The sequence below is a fragment of the Pezoporus occidentalis genome, unplaced genomic scaffold (genome assembly GCF_034315485.1).
Source record: "Pezoporus occidentalis ecotype Australia unplaced genomic scaffold, CSIRO_AGI_Poc_V1 ctg76, whole genome shotgun sequence".
NCBI lineage: Eukaryota > Metazoa > Chordata > Aves > Psittaciformes > Psittacidae > Pezoporus > Pezoporus occidentalis.
In genome coordinates this window covers 1,217,902-1,239,254 of record NW_026916115.1, presented here as the reverse complement: position 1 = coordinate 1,239,254, position 21,353 = coordinate 1,217,902, and the positions used below count along the sequence as shown (strand labels likewise).

At 49.8% G+C, this 21,353-nt stretch overlaps 2 long non-coding RNA genes across 2 annotated transcripts; both read right to left on the bottom strand.

Moving 5' to 3' along the window:
* Positions 1-4,969: 4,969 nt before the first annotated feature.
* LOC134155314 (uncharacterized) lies at positions 4,970-8,372 on the bottom strand. The gene is made up of 2 exons (XR_009961489.1): positions 7,155-8,372; positions 4,970-6,562 (listed from the first exon to the last, which is right to left on the bottom strand). It is a non-coding gene; the product is annotated as an uncharacterized LOC134155314 (long non-coding RNA).
* A 10,684-nt stretch (positions 8,373-19,056) lies between these two features.
* LOC134155295 (uncharacterized) lies at positions 19,057-19,593 on the bottom strand. The gene is made up of 2 exons (XR_009961485.1): positions 19,491-19,593; positions 19,057-19,411 (listed from the first exon to the last, which is right to left on the bottom strand). It is a non-coding gene; the product is annotated as an uncharacterized LOC134155295 (long non-coding RNA).
* Positions 19,594-21,353: the final 1,760 nt, after the last annotated feature.

The window sequence follows — 21,353 nt, the reverse complement described above, 5'->3', positions numbered from 1 at the left end:
CACCTCCCTGGCCCAACAGGGCTGTGTGAGCTGCACCCCTCACACAGCTAAGGCTGCATTTCTCAGGGGAATTTCAAAATTCGGGGAATTTCCCAAAAGGGGGACGGCTGCCAGTGAGGCAGTGTCCAGGAGAGGGCAGGGTTAGCCGCCCCGCACTGCAGCACAGCCCCGGCATTTCAGATCTCAGCGAGCCTGCCACTGCCATTATTTCCAGTTCAGAGAGAGCTTTGCCTTTTCTACAGCTCTTCTTTTTCTGTGAGCTTAAACCCCACTTACAGCTGTGTGGTTTGTGCAGTTTTTTGCCTTTCCAGCCCCAGGCTGTCCCTGCAGAGCCAGGGGCCGGCAGGCACCTTGTTTACCCTGTGTTCCTGGTACTGAGCCATCACATCACTGAGGCTGCTCTTTCAAGAGGCAACGTGTGCTCCGGTGGGGCAGAGAAAATGCCTTACATTAATCGAGGGATTGGTTGCAAATAGTGTTGCCTTCCAGCCAGTGAGCCCTGGGGGCTGTGGACAGCAGGGTTTGCAATGGGCATTGCAAGGATGCCGGAATGGTACCAGCTGGGCCAGCAGTGCAGCTGGCATCACCCCAAGAGGCTTAGCACATACCCCAGCAGCATCTCGTTGGCCAGGTCAGCCTTAGGTGTTGCGTGAAGTAACTCCGCCTATGGAGTGATTGCTGGGCAGCTCAGCACGCCCCTGCTTAACCAGGCAGAGATGGCAAGAGAAGATTCAGAGACATGATGATTGAGGAAGGCTTTCAGTGAACATGGATGGTGGAGCAGCCAGATGGGAGAGGGTCCCTGAGCAACACAGTGGAAGGCTCTTTCTTAGCATTGCTTTCTCCAGAAATAACATCCCCAAGTCACTCCTGATACTCATCTGGCCTTGCGCTAGCCCCAGCCCGTTAATGTTTAAATCATTGGACAGGGACAGCATGTCGGAGCCAGCACATGGGAGGCGGTGTCAGCACGCAGGAACGGCATCGGGTAGCTGAGCACACGTGAGGTCACCTCCCTGCGCTGGTGGGGCCTGCGTCGCCCGGTGTCGTCAGCGAACCCAGTTCTCATGCTGTTTTCATAAGCACTAGGACGTAGTTGGGGTGAAGTGGTTTTGTGGCGGTAATGCCAGTTCACTTGGTAAAGGGCCTGCTGGGGCTGTGTAACCCCAGGGGACCAGCCAAAAGGTTAAAAGGGGGTATGCTGGCTTCACACTCCTCCATAAAGCATAAAACCTGGCAGGCAGAGACATGGGGTGAGGTACAGCGTGAGCCTGGTGTGTTTGCACACATAAAGCCCCTTTTCCTCCAGAGACATCGTCTCCAGGAGCTCAAGCAGGCCCAAATCTTACAGGGGTGATTGGTGCCATGTTTTACGGTGAGCTCTAGCTGTCTAATAAGGGGAAAAAATACAGTTTCTTTGCAAGCAAACAAAGCTTGACTTTATTGCCTTTAAAGTGCAACTAGCACAAACAGTGGCAAAAGTGCAAACACTGATAATGCTCAGAACATTTTGACCTGTGCAAACAAGCCAGAGGTGGAGGTGTGTGTTGAAATGAAGGGTGAGGGGACCAGGGGGAGGAGATCTCTCTGCCTCAGCAGCTCTGCCAGCACTGCCAGAGCTGCCCAGGGCAGCGATGCTGAGTCTGGGTTGTGGGGTAGGGGCAGCCTCTGGATGAGCAGGGCCGAATGGGAGCCCTGCAGAGCAAAAAATCCCCACAGAGGTGGAATCCAGATGTTATTACAGCATTTTCAGCTTCATCCTGAGGCTATGCCCTACCCCAGCAGTAGGAAGAGCTCCAGAGACACACAGCAGAGCCACCAGGACAAAGTTGTGCATCCCTTGCCCTGTCACTGCCCACATGGAGCATTCCACCAATGTCTCAGATGCGGTGTGGCAGACAGCACGCTACCCCTGCCTTGCTTTTTCCCCATCTTCCCCCACCCCACCTCCTTTTTCCTAGGCAGACAGCTGCACTGCACATGCCTCATGCTCCTTTTGTGCATTGTTCAGCGTTTTCTGTTGCATACAGCTCTCTGAAGTCTTCTCCATCTGACAATCCATAGATGGCTGCTTGTATATCCCAGCCCTGCCCTGCTGACTTCTTGCCTGGAGACCTCAAAACCTTGTTCCTCACCACCCCTGGCCCATTTTGCTCTGTGTAGGGGAAGGTAATGTGCAGGAGACTCAGTCCTTGAGACAGCTTATAGGGAGCCAGAGCACCAGTGATAGGTAGGGATTAAGGTCTAACTCCTCAAGAGAGTTTCAGGCATCTGCCTCGTATTAGGATTACCAACCAGGTTGGGAAAAGCAGGCCACTGCACACTGGCCTAGAAGAAAGCGAGAGACTTTGGTTGGATCACTGGAGAATCAGGCAGGACCCCAGCCTTTATCTTGGCTCCATCCCTCTGAATCCTGATGCACCAGACAGTCTCTCCAGGCTGTTTCTGCTGCCAGGCTGGGAGGGGAAGAGATATGTGCAATCAGGGCAGCCCCTTCCTGCACACATACCCTTGGTCTTTCAGTACAGCCTGCCTCACCCTGACATGAAGGGATTACCAGGTTTTGTGTCTTGTCTAATGAACTCTTCCCTAATGCAGCCCCAGGTGGGGACAAGGGGGAGCTTTTCTTATTTAATCCATTGCCTGCCCCAGTCCTGCATGGGATATCCTGGATTGCTCCCCTTCCCATCCAGGCTGCTGCCTGCCAATTTGGTCATTTCCCCAGCTGCCAGATGCTCCAGCTGATGGGGTCACTGCCAGTCATGAGTTTTCAGGAAACTGGGGACCCAACAAGCCTTTCCCTCTCTTCAAGAGATCAGCCAGGCTTCTGGTACAGGCACCTGTTTTCATACAGCCACAAATACCTGAATACTGGGGAGGAATTAATGTTTTTGCCAGATCTGTGCAAAATCAGCCAGTTCAGCACGTTACTGAGGGAAGGGACAGGCAAACAGAATGACGATACACTCACTTTTGTAAAGCTTGAGAAAACAGGCTGGAGTACAGTACATAACGTGACAGAAAATAGACATATTGGGGTAAGTTCAGTCGCTTTGGGACAAAGTGTTTTTTTTTCCCTTTTAAAGCCAAAGCTTCCTTTACTTTTGCTTCTAATTCTGCCAAGTCTCTTCTGAGTGAAGTTGTAGGGATTTTCCCAGCTGGACTCCATTTTCTGGGAGGAGAGGAAATGGCAGGAGCACCTGCAGAGCCCAGACTTGGAACAGAGAGACAATGCACATTGGACATGACATCTGGGGTAGTTTTACTGAGGCTGGGGGCCAAAGGCAATAAAGGATTAAAACAGGTCAGGCAAGCAAGCAAGGGGTCTTTCTCAGCAGTGTGTTTGCTGGATGATATGGGTGATGCTCCCATGAGAGCTGCATCACTGGAGTGCACCTGGGTGTGCAGATGTACAGCAACAGAGCCCAGGACCTACACCCATCACAGTCATGCTGTCCCATGGTTGTACCTTTGACATTCAAGGAAGAAGCCAGACAAAATGGGTGCTTGGTGCTGTCTGGATTTTGGAGCAAGCAGTAGTTTTCAAACGGGGTCTTTCATTGCTGCTCACCCCAAACACTCACTTTTTTTCCAAAAAAATCACATCACATGAGCTAGTGAGCCCCATAAGCCCCATTTCCCCCCAGCCCTCCCCTACAAGGGGCTTCTCTGCAGTGAGCAGCTGTACCTCACCCGCAGGGTGCTGGAAGCTGTCAAGCTTGAAAATTCACAGCTCTCTGGGGACCAGGAAAGCTATTTCAGTCTTCAAAATTGCAGCAGCCTAAATTATTTCCTGAAGCCTGCATTAAGTTATTCAGGAATCTGGCTGCACAGGTATAAAGAAGCTTGCTCATAATAATGGTACTCTCTGATCATTTTCTTGATTTTTCCCACAGTCATGTTTTTTCCCTGTACTACCGTTATGTGAGGAAATAACCTTATTCAGGATGGAACAGGAGGGGATTTTTGTGTGCATACACACAGCTATATGCACGCCCATCCTTGGCTTGATCCTGACACCATGTTGTCCATGGTGGCAGCTGCATTCACCTGACCTTGGGCAGAAAGGCAACCTGAGTTCTGTAAGAGGTAAAATTTACCCAGGCATGGCTAGCAGGGCAGGTGGGGAGAGCCCTGGAAAGCAAAACTACCATGTCTCTGGAGCACTCAGCATATCACAAGAATGCTAGGGTTTCCTCTGCAGGGCCCCAGGGACAAGAAGCAGGTCAGTGCCCTCCCCACTGGGCAGCCTGTGTCCCAGCCTTACACCAGGGTCAGGCGCCCGCATCACGCGCCAAAGCATCACCACCAACTGGCACTTCACAGCTGCTTTGAGGTGCTGCCAGGGACTGTAGGTCTCCACTGCCAACAAATCAGAGCCATTGTGCTCCATCACTCCCCCCTCTTTCTCCCCATTAATAGCCCCTTTCTGTACCCAGGGAACATGATTCTGCATTATCCCATCCCTCTGTAAACCCCAGCTCTGCTTCAGCCTGCCGGTGCCCACCATAGACGATGTCCCAGCTGGGGTTCTCCATGCTGGCTCTACAGGAAGCGCGCACACATCCAGCCCTGCAAGCTGCCCTCACACCCCCCCCCTCCTCCCCCAAGTGCTTTCATTTTGTGTCAGTGTGTTTGTATTGGAATGGTGCACTCAGAAAAATCATTGTCACTGCAGTATCCATAAGCCCTTCCACCAAAAATGGGTCTTATTCTGTTATTGTTGCAGAAATGTCTCCCCCATGCACCCCACGGCTGGTACCTGGAGCAGCAATGTACAGCAGTGGGCACCCCAACACAAGGGCTCGAGCAGGTGGGTTGTTTGGATGGTCTCCAGGAACACGAGTCACCTAGCCAAGCTGTTGTTCTCATTTGTTATTCAGTGTTAAGGAAATCTGTACCATTCCCCCATCAGCCTCCCCACCCCGGAGGATTAATTGATGCTAACGTCATTTAATTTTGGTCCAGCTGCTGGGCTCAGGAACAGATGTTTTATTGTTCAAAATGAACACAGAAAACCAGAAAGAAAAAACAAAACAAAACAAAACAACCAAAACCCCAACCCAGAAAGCAACAAAACCCCCAAGTAATTTGTGTTTGTGATGAGGTTGGCCACAGCTTCCTTTCCCCAGAAATACAAGGAGACAGAGCAGTAGCCCCAGGGAAGACTGAAGCCTCAAGGAAAGCCAAGATGTACACATCCAGCTTAGTGTCAACCTCCAACATAAGATGCAGCATGGCCTCCAAAAGCCTGCCATGTCCAATAGGCAGGCATTTCCAGCACAGAGCCATTTCCTCGACACTGATAGCCATTTCAGCAGGGATGTGCTACATCCTTCACATCCTCCCAGGAGCAGAGATCCACACTGGTATTTGCAAGGAGGAGTGCAGCACTTGCTTAAGAGCAAGGATACTATCTCCTCCAAAAAGCAAACAAAAATAGGTGCAAAAGTGTGCCAGCAACATGTGCACCTTCAGTGCACAGGCAATGAGCTCACCCTTTTACAGCTCGTGAAAGCAGCCTGTGCATTTGATGCTTCAGCGCAAGAGTGCTGCAGAACCACACATATACACACATTTCTTCAAGGGCATGTCATAGAGGGAGAAGGCCCATCACTTGCTCTGCAGCAGGAGCGGGACAATACCTGGAAATCACAGGCTGGTACAGTCCCGGTCCAGCCAAGCACTCTACTGCATCCTTAAGTGTTTCAGTAAAGCTACCATCAGGCAAGCTATGGAGCAAGTGGAAAACACTTCCCTGGCTACCAGAGAGAGATTTAAAATAAAAATAAAACCAAAAAAATCACAAAAAAAAAAAAAAACACCAAAAAAATCACCTTGCTAAAAAGGCAAAAAAAAGAACCCCTAAAGCCACAAAAGTTAATAGATGTCAAATACTCATTTTCAATTTAGCATAATAACCCTATAGGTAAGAACAGAACTTCTCTCATGAAGAACTGAGAAACACTAGTATATGTTATACAAACTGGGGAGGAGCTACCAGAAGGACAAGCACAGCTGTGCTCCTTCACTCACTTGCAGAAGCACTTGTGCTGTAGGTGAGACCTGGCCCCAGAATTAACAGGCTCTGAAACACCCACAGCAAATTGCTTGGGTAATTTTCTCTACATGGCCAATGCAGAAGGGACAGGGCTGCTTGTGAGGCCAACGGGAGTGTTGACACCTCCTGGTGTGTGCCGTATGCTTGACATTATTTCTGGCAGCATATTGTGTTTTCTCCCTGTTCCACAAGAGGGGGGTGGTAGGGGCCCAGTCCTATATACAACCGCATGAAATACCCCAGTCCCACCTGGGAGACCATTCTGGGCCTGGGAAGTAGTGCATGGTTTCAAAAGCCCCAGCAGGAGAATGACCAAAGCATCTTCTCTTAACAAATCATTGGTGGGGCTTTCTGTGTTTGCAAATAAAATAGACCTCAACCATGAAGAGTCCTGTCTTCTGCAGTATCTATCCGCATTGTAAATCCAGCTGCCAAGACCTGCTCAGGATCAGTGCCAGATGTGACTGACCCCATGAGAAGAATGCTGTTGGGAGAAGGAATCTGTAAGGGAGAACCAAAATATGATCAGTGAGAACCTGGAGGTGGAAAATACCCATTGGATCATTCACCCCTTCTCATTCAGCTGGGCAAGCAGCAAGGATACAAAGTCAATATGCATCCCCCCTTTGCTTGGCAACAAGTTGCTCCTAGTTCAACACAACCTCCCTGCATCCCACCTCTGGCCCATGGATGCTTCGCTCCTGCTCTAAGGCTGCTGCCTGCAGCATCCCAGCTGGCTTGACAGCAGCCCATAGCCACAGGCGTTTCGTAGCTGCGAGTGGACAAAGGGAGGTGTTGGAGAAACCATCACAGCAAGCCACCGGGATTTGGTGTCTACAGGGAGCAGTGCTGGCCCACAAGCCACCTCATTTGCAAGCAGAGTCCCTGGAGGGGGATCCAAAGAGGTCACTGAAACCTTCAGGCAGTGACATTATATGGGGACATGCAGGGAGGCAAGGAGAGGGCAGAATCCAGCCCCATTCCCCACACAAGCGAAGCCAGGGCAGGATAGCTGCAAACCCGGAGCTGGGTCAGCTATAGGTAGAGAGCCTGAAAGGAGATGTCGGAAGGAGATGGCATGGAAAATATTTACTCTGTGAGGTCATTGTACCCTTGGCTTCTCTTTGGAGGGGACTTTGAACACAGGAGGGCAGATGTTTCCCGCATGCTTCTGCAGACGAGAGACTGTGGAAAGCAGGCGCTTCCCTTGGCTGGAAAGAGGAAAACCACAAGTGGAAAGTTCCGTGCATTAGGCAAAGCAACTGAGCCTTCAGCTGCTGGTTGATGGGTGCTTGCTATTAGTGGAACAGCCTGCTTTGGGAAAAAAAAGGGAATGAATCTTTGACAACAAGGCCTAGAAAAACAGAGAGGACGCCTCAGAGCAGAGCCATGGACCAGCAGCAGTTTGACACCCTGGAGGTGCAGGCAGTCACTGGGTTCTGTACTAGAGGGAAAAAAAATCACCCCCAAACTGTAGAGTGTTGGAGGTGAAGTGTGAGCACAGGGTGAGGGGAGCCCTTGCTCTCAGCACAGACAGGCAGAAAGGACTCAGTATGCCAGTGGGGCATCCCCTGCCTATTCTGCTGCCCTATGGAGGCAGCCATCCTCTCCCCATCACATCATCCTGTGCCACCACACCAGGGAAGGGTGGCTCAGAAAAAGAGATCCCAGTCCCCAAGTCTGAGGTGAAACAACAGGCCATACATAACAAGGTACGTATTCCCTGATGCTAGCCCACACAGCAGCCCTGGCAGCCACAGATTGTGCCCTGTTTCTAGCAATACCAACAGGGCTTTGCATCCCCTTCTCCTGGGGTTTGGCTCCCTGGCACAGAGATCCTACCTTTGAGGCTCAGGCTGTGGTTTGAATATTGATCCTATTGACTCTCATCAGTGTATGTATCTCTGAATGAAAACAACTGGCCCCATGTGGATGTGATCACCACTGGGTGCTCAGGCCACCTGAACCAGATGATGCCAAACATTTGAGTAGCTCAAGCAGGGAAAACCATCTCCTAAAGATCATAAGGAAAAGCAGAGGAAAACGTTTCACACCTCCCAAGTAGCAGCTTCAAACAACAGCTCTCAGCACATCGTGCTTGTCCTAATTGCTGGGCAAATTGCTTGCCTTAAAGCAAGCAAAGCAATGATCTGACGCTCTTTGCTCTTGCTATGCTTTGCAGTTGAGTAAGCATCCAAGGGGACAGTTTCTCTCTTTATTTCAAGTTGAACTTATAAAGTGGCAATTTTGCCGTGGGGGGCTGTGGCTCCATCACCCCTTGCAAGTGAAAGCAGCCAGTGGAAGCTCCCAGAGCTGCCAGCGGTGATTCAGAAGGTGGGGCTTCCACCCGCCTGACTCACTTGCTGTCATGCCCCAGTCCTAGTGAGATACTTCCTTTGCATCACTTGTAGCTGGAGATGATGAAGAGATCTGAGGTATGTTCTCAAGAAGATGTGCTGTACCATTTTAAGCCCCCACACATTCCTCTTTGCTAGATTTCTTCCCCCTCCTCAGCTTTGACTCACTACGTTGCTCATCACTCCATTCAGCAAGCATGGTACACCTCAGCCTCCTCTTAGATGTATTTGAGCTCCTCACCCCTCCTCAGCTTGTCCCAGTCTCATCTCAGCATCCCCACAACGCAGCTCCCTTGGGGCTGGGGGGGAGGGAGGGGATGGGGGGGGGGGGGGAGTGGAAAAGAGAGAGGACATTTTCCTACCAAAAAAAATTCCCCTCTGAGATCATTTGCACCAAGAGGCCTCTGGCACCCTGTGCCAGCCTGGGACAGGGTCTTCAACAACCTGACTTCCAGGGTGCTCTTCTAGGAGCAGTAACAGCAGGAGGGCTGTCCTCTGCTCACCACCTTGCTGGTCCCCAGCTCTTCCACACAGAGCCGTAGCACCCACCCACCCTGCTGCCCCTCACCTTAGCCGGGCACCACCACGGCTGGGACACGAGCTCTGGCTCAGCTGTTGACTCCAGCTTACCCCTGAGGAGAAGGATGGGGACCAGGAGCTACTCCGGGCTCCAGGGTGGAATTTCACTTCAGTGACCTCGTGCCTCCAGCACACCCTAAAAATACAAATAAACTAACGGGCAGCAGGAAACCCACCCTGATTCCCACAGAGGGTGGCTCAGCCAGGCCCTCCCTGCGCTGGCTGCTTCCTCCTTTGTGAAAGAAATTGAGCGGGGGGGGGGGAATGGAAAGGCCAGATCCTGTCCTTCCCTGATGTAAGCTGAGGAGTATATTTAGAAATTGATTTGCGCCAATTTGCTGAATACCTGGACGTGGGGTCAGGAGAAGAAGGCAGGCTCCATGTCCTTATACTCCTTGCTGTGCTAAGCCAGACCAGTCAGACTTTTCCTATCTCACTTGGGCCCTCCTGTCCCTCTGACTACCCTGGTGTCCCTCTCATCCAAAGCATTCTACTGCAGATAGTCCAGGCTGGGTGCAGCAGCACCCCCCCCAATGCCATAGGAAAACCATCCCTACCCACCAAGAGCACCTCACTCTCATAGTGTCCTTGCCTTCAGACATCTCCTGCCACTTCAGCAAGACCTCTTCTTCCCCATCTTCACCTAAGCAGCTTCATGCTCTGTGTTAACTAATTTCATCCCCACTCCTACCTTCCCAGGTCTCCCCAGCTGCCACACTTAGGCTCATCTCATGGTCACTGCCTGGGCTGCAGTGACCATGAGATGGAGGAGTTTAGGATCCTGTGTGGGAGGAATAGAATACCTAGCAAGGCCACATTTCTGGATTTCTGAAGGGCAAACTTTGGCCTCTTCAATCAATTGCTAAGGGAAGTATCATGGCAAAGGGTACTAGGTGGTAAAGGGGCTCAAGACAGTTGGTCGGCATTCAAGAACCACTTCTTCAAAGCTCAGGATCAGAGTGTCCCAGCGAGTAGGAAGTCAAATAGGGGAGCCAGGAGACCAACATGGTTAAACAAGGAACTGCTGGGCAAACTCGTACGGAAAAAGAGAATCTATGGATTATGGAAGGAGTGGCTGGCCACTTGGGAGGAATATAGGACAGCTGTTAGAAGATGTAGGGAAGCAATTAGGACAGCTAAGGTGTCCTTGGAACTTAATCTGGCAAGTCAGGTCAAGGACAATAGAAAGGGCTTCTTCAAATACATAGCAAATAAAACTAACACAAGAAGCAGTATAGGCCCACTGCTGAATGAGGTGGGTGCCCTGGAGACAGAGGATATAAAGAAGGCAGAGGTGTTGAATGCGTTCTTTGCCTCTGTCTTTACTCCTGCGGACTCTCCTCGGGGGACCCAGATTCCTATAGCCCCGGAAGGAGTCAGGATAAAGGAGGAGTTTGCTTTGGTAGATGAGGATTGGGTTAGGGATCAGTTAAGCAATCTGGACATCTATAAATCGATGGGTCCGGATGGAATACACCCGCGGGTGCTGAGGGAGCTGGCGGAGGTCATTGCTTGACCACTCTCCATCATCTTTGGTAAGTCGTGGGAAACAGGAGAGGTGCCTGAGGATTGGAGGATGCAAATGTCACACCGGTCTATAAGAAGGGCAAGAAGGAGGACCCGGGTAATTATAGACCGATCAGCCTTACCTCCACCCCTGGGAAGGTGATGGAACAACTTATTCTTGACACCATCTCTAGGCATATCAAGGATGAGGGGGTCATTAAGAGCAGCCAACATGGCTTTACCAAGGGGAAGTCATGTTTGACCAACCTTATAGCCTTCTATGAGCAAGTAACTAGGTGGATGGATGATGGTAGAGCGGTAGATGTGTTTTTTCTTGATTTCAGTAAGGCATTTGATACTGCCTCCCACAGCATCCTCATAGATAAGCTAAGGAAGTGTGGGCTTGATGATCAGGTAGTGAGGTGGATCAAGAACTAGTTGGAAGAAAGAAGGCAGAGAGTTGTGGTCAATGGGGCAGAATCTAGCTGGAGATCTGTGACTAGTGGAGTCCCTCAGGGGTCGGTGCTGGGACCAGTGCTGTTTAATATTTTCATCAACGACCTGGATGAGGGAACAGAGCGTACCCTCAGCAAGTTTGCTGATGATACTGAACTGGGAGGAGTGGCTGACACACCAGAGGGCTGTGTTGCCATTCAGCGAGACCTGGACAGGTTGGAGAGTTGGGCAGAGAGGAACTTGATGAAATTCAACAAGGGCAAGTGTAGAGTCTTGCACCTGGGGAAGAACAACCCCATGTACCAGTACAGGTTGGGGGCTGACCTGCTGGACAGTAGTGAAGGGGAAAGGGACCTGGGGGTCCTGGTGGATAGGAGAATGACCATGAGCCAGCAATGTGCCCTTGTGGCCAAGAAGGCCAATGACATCCTAGGGTGCATTAGGAAGGGTGTGGTTAGTAGGTCAAGAGAGGCTCTCCTCCCCCTCTACTCTGCCTTGGTGAGGCCGCATCTGGAATATTGTGTCCAGTTCTGGGCCCCACAGCTCAAGAAGGACAGGGAATTGCTTGAAAGAGTCCAGCGCAGAGCCACAAAGATGATTAAGGGAGTGGAGCATCTCCCTTATGAGGAGAGGCTGAGGGAGCTGGGACTCTTTAGCTTGGAGAAGAGGAGACTGAGGGGTGACCTCATCAATGTTTACAAATGTAAAGGGTGAGTGTCAGGATGATGGAGCTAGGTTTTTTTCCGTGATGTCCAGTGATAGGACAAGGGGCGATGGGTGTAAACTGGAGCATAGGAGGTTCCATGTGAACATCAGGAAAAAATTCTTTACTGGGAGAGTGACAGATCACTGGAATGGGTTGCCCAGGGGGGTTGTGGAGTCTCCTACGTTGGAGATATTCAAGGTCCGCCTAGACAAGTTCCTGTGTGATGTACTCTAGGTTACCCTGCTCTTGCAGGAGGGTTGGACTAGATGATCTTTTGAGGTCCCTTCCAACCCTTAGGATTCTGTGATTCTGTGATTCATCAATACTCAGTCCCCACTTGGAGGTTGTTACCAGAAACCACCCATAAGCCCCATACTGCTCTAATTAATATAACTTGTGACTGAGAAATCTTTTCTTCCCACCCTCCTCCTCTTACCTCCGGGAACATAGCAAAATCAGGACGGAGGTGCCCTGCTCTGCCTTTGCAGATGCACAGCAGCACATGTCCCCTTGCATGTCCCCAGCCAGCATGCCACCAGTCTCAGGAATGGGCAACTGAAGGGGACAGCAGGCAGCGGAGGTCATGGTTTCCCTTGAGCCCAGCAGTAAATAAGCTCTCCAGAGTAGCAGGGGAGGGAGGAGGGCAAAAAGCCCAAGCAAGATGTATTTTTGCAAGCAGGCAGATTAGGAGCTGGCAGCAGGCACAGCAGAGCTGGTGTTATCTGTGAATGGGTGCAGGCTGTTACCCGCAGCTCCGGCTGCTGCCAGAACAGGGAGGTGGGGAAGGGGAGGTTGGGCAGAGATGTTTGCTCCTCGGCCAATGGCTATTTCTGACTTTGAGAGCCTTCAGCTGAGACCAGAGGGGGTTTACAATCAGCACTTGGATGCTTACAACTCAAGGAATATCCACTCACCCTGGACTGAAGAAGCTGCCCTGTCTTCAGACCCTTGGAGCAAGCTCCCCTCACCCTTCCCATCACTCGTGAACCCCTGCTGGCAATGCCCCGTGCCCAGGGACATGCTGTTCCATGCACTGACACCCCAAGGAGCCACCAGCCTAGTGAAGTCCCCAGGCAGGCAGCAGCAAATGCAGGGAGCTGATTGAGTTACAGGCCAGAAGTTGTATCAAGTTTACCAGCTCCCTGCTGCGTATCCTGTACTGGGAGGATTCCTGGAAGCAGGAGCTGATTTCACACACCCTCCCCATGCTGCACAAACACACAGGCTATGCCAAAGGCTGATCTCTGCACGTGACCACTGCTGCTATTACCCAAGCGGCTGGCAAGGAGCAGCCACCCCCTTCTTGCTCTCCTCATCCTCCCCTGGCTGTACGCCTCCCATCTGCAGCACAGGGCTGGCCACATGCCTTTTTTTATTCCATTTTTTACAAGAGCATGTACTGACAGGACAAGGGGGAATGGCCTTTAACTGAAAGAGGAGGGATTTAGATTAAATACTAGGCAAAAGTTCTTTACCGTAAGGGTGTTGAGACACGGGAACAGGCTGCCCAGAGAAGGTATGGCTGCCCCATCCCTGGAAGTGTTCAAGTTCAGGCTTTGAGCAACCTGATTTAGTGGAAGATGTCTCTGCCTGTGGCAGGGATTGGAACTAGATGATCTTTAAGGTCCCTTCCAGCCCAACCATTCTATGATTCTATGAAAATTGAGTTAAAATTGAGCTAAAATGATTGATACAGAGACCAAATATACAAAAGGGTAAGGGAGACCCTCCCATTGAGTCATTAGGTTTAGAATAGACCCAGTTGCTCTCTAAACTCCTGGTGAAATTTAGGTGTGGCTGGGTATAATCTTAGTCTCAGATTTGGTCAACAGTTTATATCTAAAGGGCTACATATGTTATCAATTAGGATCACATAAAGAATCATTTTATCAATCCAACACAGACACACAGACACACACACACACAAACCCCTACCTGTTAAAAATTCCCTTTGAGTTCACTGCAATATTCACGTCAAATGCTTTCACATTACTCAACAGGTGACGGTTGAGCCTTTAGAAGTGGAGAGTCTTCAGCCCAGGTCCCATCAACAGCTTTTGGGAACAGTCCTCTCATTATTGCAGACTGGAGAGTCTGCAGGCTCCGAGAGGTGTCCCACTCAGAGAGAGGTGCTGGCCGCAGCCCACTGCGGTCCAGAAGAGCTCAAAGGATCTCACTTATGACCACTATTTATATGGTTGCAAGATGATTTGTTTTAGTTATTAGTAAAAGTCCATCCTGGCCACAACCTGAGTTGGTAATTACTGAAACTCTTTCAAAACTCCAGTGAGAATGGTACCAGTCCTCTTGGGCTATGATCAAGGGAAGGAATGTTCCAAGGCTGTCAGGGGATGACTGATTATCCCACTCTCGTTTACCACCTTAACCAGGCAACAGGAGTCCTGGTGTGGTCCGTGCCACTTCCCACCTTAGCCATGTGAGAGCTCCCAGTAGGCCACCAAACTCATTACACAAGGCAAAGGACTGACAGGAATTCCTGAGATGATAGAGCAGCCCAGAAGAGGCAGGGGGAAATGCACCACCATGGTGAGTCAGTTGCAAGAGTATCATTTGCAAACCCAGGCACTAGGACAGCAGTTTCCAGCACCAGGGCACTGGGGTCTAAGGTTGCTGCAACACCTTCCCTTCATCTGGCAAGTAGGGATGGAGACAGAGCAGGAAGATTTTCCTGGCTCCGCTGGGCTATACATTGACACACTACACATCTCTGATACGGTACTCTGCTACTCAGAAACTCAGCCTGGATATCTTCCATGCACAACCCCCAAAGGCATCCTCTCATATGGAGTTCAGGCTCTTTCTGCAGCCCTACCAACATGTCTTCTCCCTGCCAGCAGATCTGGGGGTGACAGTTGCTGGGTCAGTAGGTGCTACCTCTGTCTTTCATATCTGGGCCAGCTGACTCAGCAAGATGGCACGGTGCCCAAGGACTACCACCCATTCTTGGTGATAACACTGCACAGGGGATCTTCTTCTGCCTAGTGTGACACTGGGCGGAAGGGCTGGGAATGGGCAGACACATCACTGCTGGGGAGCCTGAGAAAAGGCTTGGATTTCTCCTAGCCAGCCTCTCCTGCATCCCCATCAACATCCCAGCAACACCCCTAAGAAATGGGAAAGGTTGGCCCAGCCAGGAACTGTGCCCCTGCTCTGAGATCCAGCTACTTTAGCCTCAGTGCTCACAGGCATGCAGAAGACACAGCTTGCCACAAGCTTGCTTGCACTCCCCTTTCCCTGAGCCCCTCCATGCCTCTGATCCCAGCAGTGCAGGGCAGAGGGAGATGAGTGCTTGCAGATGCCGTTGTACCCTGTTTGCACATATGAGCTGTTCTGGATGGGGATCACATAACTAGCATCAAGCAATATGCAAGTCCATGGCCAGGCACAGTGCAGCCCTGGCTTTACAACCCAGTATAAAATGTTTATTGTTCTTCCTTTTTTGGAGCAGCATCATCTGCAGCTGGTCTTTACCAGGTATCCCACCTTAATTACCCTCATTTGTGTAATGTCTTCCGGCATGAGATTTCAGGTGTCCAGCATCCTCTTAGGGCTCCTGCTATTAGAATCATAGAATAGTTTGGGTTGGAAAGGACCTACAAAGGTCACCTAGACCAACTCCATCTCCCACCCCCATTACTTGCTCTCTGATTTGCTTTAAATACATCCCTTCTTAAGACATATTATTTATGTCTTTCAGAGGGGGTTGTGTGTCTAAATCTATTTTTATTCAAGATTTCTTTCTGAGATAGGAAAACTAGGAATCTATCCTGAGTTGCCACCAGGGCAAAGGTTTCCCTCAGATATATTTACACATTCAAGAAGACAATAAGGAAGATTTACTCTTGCAAAGACTCATGCATGTATTTGACTTGAGACACCTGTACCATTCCTTCATGGCAAGAGAAACAGCTTCAAGCTGAAAGTTTACCTACACCTAAGGTTTGTTTGGTTTCTTTTGTTAGTTTTTTTTTGTTTGGGTTGGATGTTTTTTATTTGTGTGTGTGTGTGTGTGTGTGTGTGCATTTTTCCCTTGTAAACAAAGAACTTTGGAAATAAACGGTTGGATTTGCAAAGGGTCAGGACAGCATTCAGCTCAACTGAGTGTAGGAACACAGCTAGTGAGTACTGCTGCATAAAAACAAGGGAAAAAGAGAAAGGGAAGGATGTGAAAAAGAAGAGTAGGAAGCCTATGCAGCACTGCAGAGAAATTCCATGAGCACCCCACTTTCGAGGTGAAGTCTCCCAATGCTCAGCTCTGTTGCCACATGGGGATGGATCAATTCTAATACCATGTTGGGTCTGGATCCCTATCCCACATATATGAACACCCTATGCCCAGCACACCAATGACGTGGGAGGGAACCCACACTGAATGTCACGGAGGAGTAATCTCAACGCTGACTTTTAGTGTAAGCATCCTTTCCTGTGACCTCTTCAGAGAGCCTCAGCTCCTCTGCAGGCTCTGTCTCTCCCATCATATCTGTGTGCTTTTGCCCCCTTCCTCCATCACACCCCCCCCCTCCCACCTTCTTTTAAGTACAAACATCACGTAAGCCCAGACAAAAACCCAGTTAGCAGCCAGATTCCTGTCAGCACTTGTTATCTCTGTGTGTTAGCTGCGTCCTTAGTGAACTGCTTAAAAATAAAGGCAGAAGACCATTGCCCATGGACAGGAATTTTCCACCAGGTAGGTACAGCCAAGCTTGGTCATGCGAAGTGGTGCCCTGGCTTGCGTTGTGTGCCATCACCATGAGAGGCAGCTGTGCCCATGGGCAGCCCCTTCCTGCACTGCCTAAATCCCACTGCCCAAAAAAGGCACTTTTCATGGGCCAGTTGAACCTGAAACATCCATGACCTTGACCAAGGGGGACAGTCTCCAATCTCCAAATTCATCCTGCAGGGCCACTAGCTCACTTGAGACTCAGAATGACTTTGGCACAAGGCCTCATGCATGAAATGGTTTAATGCTGACCTTTGTCCTCACAACATGAGGACTAAGCAGAGGGATGGCTTTCTCAGTGATGGGTGTCTCTGTTCCATCAAGTTGCCTACAAGAGTTTTACTAGAGTCCAGCCCCAGTGGGGTTGCTCAGGAGGAGAAGGTGGGGACTGTGGGCTCTTTGAGGCTAAAGACATATCTGGGAGGGAAAGCATCCTCAACTTTGCTGGAGGGGCACTTCCTCTGCAGCACAGAAGTGGCCCACTCAAGCTGTTGGAAACCAGCTGAATAGCTACCAGGGCAGCCTAAACTGCTTCCCCTGACCGTGAGCAGTGAGATCAGAGGGTTTCCAGAGGAAAACTCCACTGCCTGCTCCCCAGCCCACTTTCCAAACAGCAGGACTGCCTCTGGCTCCCTGCCACTCCACATCTGGAAGGGAAGCATCAGAAACAGACATGCTGGGTACTTCCGTCCTGCAAATCTGGGAACTGAGAACGCTGTTTCATTGCACTGGAGCAGGGAGGGTTTCGCTGGTATTATTATTCCAAGCTGGCTTCAAGTCCTAGGAAAACAAAAGCTTCTTCCTTGCCAAAGGGAGAGCTGGCTAGAGGCAGCCACTGGAGAGGAGGGCTGGGATTCTAAATGCTACATTTTGGTGTTTAAATTTAGCCCTAGATTGAAATTCTGCAGACAAGGGTTTTTTGGCTGTCTGGTCTGCATTGAGACAAAGGCAGATGACCAGCTTGACCAAAGAGAACCTTCCAGAAGCAATAGAGATGTCAGATATTGATAGCTCTGGTTGTGCCCTGTGCCACCTGCTTTTTTCCTGGGGCACAGAAAGTCATTAGGCTTTTGGCCTCTTGTATCCAGCCTTTAAGCTTTAGAATGCCAGTCCTCAAGCCTTAGGATGCTAGTCCTTGCCTGGGAAGGGAACCAAGCCCACACTTCTATTTTATCACTATTATTGCTGTTCATTTCTCTCACCTTACTCCAGGGCATGGTCAATGGCTTCAAGTTAAAAAAGCCTTGGTCACAGCAGGTCTCCCCTCTGCATTTAGGCCCCTAAAGATGTGTTAGACACTTTTTTTTTTCTTCCAAATACATAATTTAAAGGCTCCAACCAGAAGTTTTTTCATAGTGCTTGATCATACCACCTGGGAAGCTGGGCATTGTCCAATACTTGCCAAATGCTGTCACCTACCCACGGCCAAGCTCTGTGGCCTCTGCTTGGGTTGGCCATTGCAGTAAAAGCCAGCAAATAAGAAATCAGGAGAAATTCTGTTTATTTGCTGGAGTTCTGCAGACAATTAATATGGCCTTGTCCTTTGGATGAACCTGGTTTGATAAGGATCCTATTCATACTCCAATGATTCCGTAAGAACAGAAAGTTGACCTGTGCTTGTCTGTTGCCTGCAAGGGAAACGTGCCTCCAGGCTTGTACCCCTGGGAAAAGAGAGATGCTCCAAGCTTTCACGGCTTTTCCGCACAAATCCAGTGCTACATGAGAAGTACCCTATAAACGAGGCAGAAGGAACAGGGAAAGGTGGGGAATCACTCTGATGTAACATGACACAAGGTCATTTCATACAGCGGCTCTCCTGCAACTGCTTTCCCCAAAAAGCTATTCAGCCCCAAATCCAGACCTCTGGATTTGTTCAGAGCTGCTGTATGTGACCACTGGCTGGCTGATAAGCACTGGAAGTAGTGTGTGGCTTAAGAAACAACCTAACTTTAAAGGACACCTAAGAATAAATATATCACAGTAGACCTTCTTTAAGATGAATGGATTACCAATTGCGAATTTTTTTTATACACAGAGTACTAGAATAATGCAAACAGCCAAACACCCAGTTTCTTGGCTTATTAAAATCCAGGGGAAGCTGATCCTCTTTGCACACAGCTCCCTAGGGATGAACTGTCTCGCTGTGGAAGGGCTAAAATGCTACAGGGATGCACAGAAAGCTTTTGAGCACAGAAAGTCTTCAGCAAACACAAAGGTAGCTTTGTCTGGAGTATATCTACCTTCTTTTTTCTTAAATACTAATTCTGACTTAAAGGTAAATATATAACACACATGGAAATATGTGCTCCTGTCTAGGAAAAGAACTGCAAACACACACTGCCATGCACAATCTAGGAAGAGCAGAAATGCAATCAGCTTCATGTTGAAAAACTTTTCCCTGCTGCCTGCATAAGGAGAATCAAGTGGATTCAGTGAGTTGCTTAAGCATATGCTTTGCTAAACCTGTGGCTCAGTGAGAAAGATGGATCAAGGAAAGGTGCTGCCCACTGCACGAGAACTGTAATACAGATGAAATCAAACTTAGCTGCTCTGCTGAAGCTTTGAGTGACCCTGAAGATATGGGGAATAAAGATTAGCTCTATTTAAATCAACTCAATTGCTCCTACAATACCCATATTCTTCCTAGCAAGTGCTTTTGCTTTTAACCGCTTTTATTGCTTCCTTTCCCTGAGCAGTCACTGCCATGACAGGATCAGCACTGTCAGAAATGCTCACATCTTCAGATTAAAATCCAGTTCTTCTCTGAAGAGCAGCTGTGGAAGTGTTGAAGGGGATTTGATTTCAATGACCTGCAGAAACTGGTCATACAAAGCATCAGCTTTGCAGCCCTACCAAGAAGTAGAAGGGGATGGTGCCGCCAAAGCAAGAGGTTTCTGCTCAGAAGACTCATGGGCAGCACATCCAAGTTTCATTGGGTCTTTTCTCTGTAGAGACTCTGTGATGTTTCTTCAGGATGGGCTCCACTTGTAAATAGTTGAACCATCCTAATGAATCCAAAAGGAGAATTAGAAAGCTATAGGCATAACAAGAACATTTTGTAGTTTTTATTGCCCAAAGTCACACCTTTGCTTTTGGTTTGCATGAATCCCTGGTATTTTTGCAAAGGCTTATTTGACCACAGTAAAAGGAATGTATCACTGGACTCAAGCTCCTTCAGGCCAAATTTTTCCTTGCAATTTTTTTTGGCCAAATTTTTCCTTTGCCTGCAAGAGCCACCCCCTCTCACTTCCACATGGTTATACAAATATACATGAGAACGCTCTGAGTTTTTACTACACTGTTAATTTCTAGCAGGTCTTCCTGAAAACAGCCCTTCCTGGATGCCCTCTGGTTTCACAAGTGCCAACACCTTTTTAAACAACCCATAGAAACTAGGGAAAACAAACTTGAAACAAGCAAAGGCAATCAGCTGAAAAAAAGCACAACCACATGCCTCAAGCTCATCCTGTGGAGTGGACCAGGGGAAGGGGAGGCAGAAAGCTAATAGTGGCCTCGATGCTGGCTGCATCCCACCCGCAACGATGCTGGCTGGGAGGGCAGCCCAGCACAGCCTGCTGCCTCCAATCACACCGCCAGCAGCTCCTGTTGCTATGGCCCTCAGGTCTGAAAATTTGGAAATTAGGTAAAAGGTCTAAACAAGAAGCTTTTTTTCCACCTCCCCCCACGAAATGGTGCCTCTTGCCTAGCACAATCCCTCTTCCTGCTGAGCCCTAGGAGGAAAGCAGCTGGGATGAAGAATTAACTCTTGTGGTCCCAGGGGCTTTCCAAAACAGGAGTGACAACATGGGGAAGGGGGAATGTACAAGCAGATCTTGCTTCCTACCTGCCCTGCGGTGATGAACAGGAGAAAAAAACACATGTATGAGGATAGATGCATTCTCTCCTACCCCCAGAAGGGAGATGGATTTTAAATGGGTTTCGTGCTGGTGGAACAAACTGCCTGGAGATCCCAGGGAATGGGAATTTTCCATCCCCTGAGTACAATTTGGCATTTCTGAGGCTGCATCCTAGACCTGGAGGGACTCGTCTTCCCTCCTAGAGCAAAAGATAGTCCTGACACCTGTGCACGTGGGTCCCCAAGCTCTCCCTTCAGCCCGGCAAGGGGATGGCTCTGCTCAGCAGAGGTCGGTTTGGTCCAGGCCAGACCAAGGGCATCTCTGGCTGAGGCTGGAGTGCTGGTGATTAGAGACAGTGCTAAACTGGCAATGCACCTGCCTGCCGCAGACCCACGAACTGACCTGATGCTTGTCCTGTCCCAGAGGCAGCCTGCAGGCACTCACCTGTGCTCTGTGCTACATGGCATGTCTGCACCCCCCTGCCCACCAGGGCCACCCCAGGCATTGCAGAGATGTACCTCGAGAGGCCACCCATCCCGCTATAAACATCTCTGCTACATCAAGGTGGGCTGGCAGGGAAGGTGCTGGCCGCATCAGCAGTTTTAGAGGTTACCCCATCCAAGCCCCATTACACTGCTGCTCTCTCCAGGTGAGAGAGCAATTGCCAGCAAATTTCAGCTGAGAAGCTCTTGGTTACTCAGCCAGCCTTTCCAAAACCTCTTGTCTCAATAGCGACCTAGGCACCCTCATGGCACAGGGCCAGGCAGCTCCACAGGGCACAGGAACGATGACAAAGGCATCTTTGTTTCTCTTGTCTGCTTGCTACTTCATCGCAGCGCTGGGTGGCACCTAAGAGGTGGAGCCATCGTTCCACAGAAAGCCTCCAGCAGTGTTTCCCGGATGCTGCATCAACACAGCAGGATAGGGTTCCTCATCCCCCCCCCTTCCCCTGACACCAACCCAGGAGCAATCGAGGCAGGATTTGTCCACTATCTGCTTGACCACGTGTTTGTATTAATTCTTTCTGGAGCAGACTCCTGTTCCCATCTCTGCTTGTCTCCCTGAGAGCTAGGCTCATCTCCCACCCGGT